At 40.5% G+C, this 2,297-nt stretch overlaps 1 long non-coding RNA gene across 2 annotated transcripts; it reads right to left on the bottom strand.

Moving 5' to 3' along the window:
- Window positions 1–340: 340 nt before the first annotated feature.
- Window positions 341–855, bottom strand: LOC121467736. Of its 2 annotated transcripts, none has more exons than XR_005977789.1 (3): window positions 672–855; window positions 591–605; window positions 341–556 (listed from the first exon to the last, which is right to left on the bottom strand). It is a non-coding gene; the product is annotated as an uncharacterized LOC121467736 (long non-coding RNA). The 2 variants fall into 2 exon arrangements; XR_005977788.1 differs by having other exon boundaries at window positions 397–433; window positions 515–605.
- Window positions 856–2,297: the final 1,442 nt, after the last annotated feature.

Genomic DNA, 2,297 nt, shown 5'->3' with positions numbered 1-2,297 from the left:
TCTAGAATTTTCTTTAGAATCTAATGGTATTTCCCAACACAATTTCCTTCCCAGTAGTCAGAAACGGCGAAATACTTGCAGGGCGCAAACAACAATCCGAAGCCAGGAAAAAAAAAAACTCTTCCTTGGTATTACAGACCGATAAGTCTTCTCTCATGCCTATCCAAGCTCTTGGAAAAACTAGCATCATCCCGGAACATAATTTGGATTAAAGAAATGGCCATGTACCAATGGAAGAGGCCAAAAGGATCACCTTCAAAATTCGACCGGGATTACCTCTGCCATTTTCTTCCAAGGAAGTATGGCGGGAGGGTGGGGCCGGGTCATTAAAAATTTTTTTTCTACTTTGAAACGCTAATAGGGCTTAAAAGCTGTGTACACATGCCCACAATACGTGTGCAAAATCCGATTGCTGTGCGACGATGTTTTCCGTCTGCGCATTGACGACAAAAATAAAAAAATTTTGGTATATTTACGAAAAATTTCAAATTCTAGCAATTTTTTCTCTACTTACATATTTCCAACTTTTACTAGTCAAAAGTGTTATTCTCAGACACTAAAATACGTATGAATTGCCGTCGAACCAATACCTATTCTAGAGTACTCTGTCAAAAAGTCGGAAAAAGTAATCGAATCGGACCGTTTTTCCACGAAATCCGCTGTTTACTCACTTCACCTTGTTGAAAGTTAATGTCGAAAGATTGCGTGTTCTTTAAATTTATTTCTCGAAAATTATAATTTGAAATTTGCATCTCTTCGCCACCTTAGATTTACTTTTGTGAATCGTTAGGGCCCAATACTAACTTCTGCGTGTCAACGTAAAAAAGTGTGTATGTAGACCTGTTGTTCTACAGTTGCTTAGTTTGTGTATCTCAAATAGTTCACAAGTGAATCGTAGTAAAGCTGTTTATCTGCATTTATCCACATCGACATGAGTGTATGTCGAAGAAATCTTACATTGAACATTTTAGGGCATCCTACAGATTTCGATGGGCGCATGCTGCCAACTCGAGAGGATGCTTTAAAGTATTACTTAGCAACCCATCTTTTAGAGAAGCTGCTTCTTTAGTGCTGAAACGCGTAACTGACGTCTGGTCATCAGCTTCCATTCCTGTGGTGAGCGTTACAAGAATGGAGCAACTGTTAAAAAATGACGTTTCTACCTATCAACAGCTAAACAAGTCATTTAAAAGAGACAGTGAGAGTGATGCTTTAAAAAAAGTTTCTGTTTTTCATGCACAGTTTAGAGTGTTGTTTGATGTAGCTGCCTGCAAGTGCCACCACTCCATCTGTAAATGCTCTTTGCAAAACAAAGTGCCAGCAGCGGAAAGGGAGTTTTTGCAAGATCAGCGTACAAATCGGAAAATGATCATAGGTCCGGTGGATAAGAAAACTACCGCTAAGCTGCGTAAACGAGAAGAGAGGAAAGCCATCGAGGATAACAGAGTTAACAAGAGACCAATTGAAGATGTGTTAGCCAGTGGTTCAGTGTGTGCTAGTGACGATAAAACAAGTGACAGTGATATAAAAGACGCTGAATTTAGTGTACCCGCTTTATCTGCTGATAGATCTAGAGTAAAACTGCCTAGATTGACCTCTTTTGCCAGCAAGTGTGACAAATTTGGAATTGGAGACAGAGCTGCAGTATCTCTTGCATCATCTCTTCTCCGGGATCTTTCACGGCCAGAGGTCTCCTCTGGCAAAACAATGCCATCTACATCGAAAGGCCCACTTGTTATTGACAAGAGCAAAGTAAGACGTGAAAGGACGAAAACACAGCGTCAAGTCACAGAGAAAGAATGTCGAGATACAACCATTGAAGCTTTATTTTTTGACGGCCGAGTGATGGCCGGCAACACCAAAGAGTTGTTAAAGAAAACCATTTATCCCTCGTAAAACAACCCGGTGATGAATATTTTGGTCATGTTGTATCAGAATGTCATGGGGCTAAAGAAGAGTTTAAGTCTATCTGGACTTATCTTCAAGAAAAGACCTATGGTGATTTGTTGACGCTAAAACTCGTGGGATGTGACGGTGCTCCAACAAATACAGGAATACACAACGGCATTATCCGCCGTATGGAAAAGGAACTTGGGCGGCCTCTGCAGTGGGACATTTGTCAATTGCACACTAACGAATTGCCATTGCGTCATGTAATTGAGACAATAGACGGTCCAACTACAGGACCTACTGGATTCTCGGGCCCTATTGGAAAATTGCTACAAAACTGTGAAAGTTTGCCCATAAAGAAGTTGAGAAAAATAAGCTCTGCACTGACCTACTCTACCTATATGATA

The sequence above is a fragment of the Drosophila elegans genome, unplaced genomic scaffold, assembly GCF_018152505.1.
Source record: "Drosophila elegans isolate 14027-0461.03 unplaced genomic scaffold, ASM1815250v1 contig_541, whole genome shotgun sequence".
NCBI classification, from domain to species: domain Eukaryota; kingdom Metazoa; phylum Arthropoda; class Insecta; order Diptera; family Drosophilidae; genus Drosophila; species Drosophila elegans.
The sequence above is the reverse complement of the archived record's forward strand: the minus strand, read 5'-3'. Positions and strand labels throughout refer to the sequence as shown.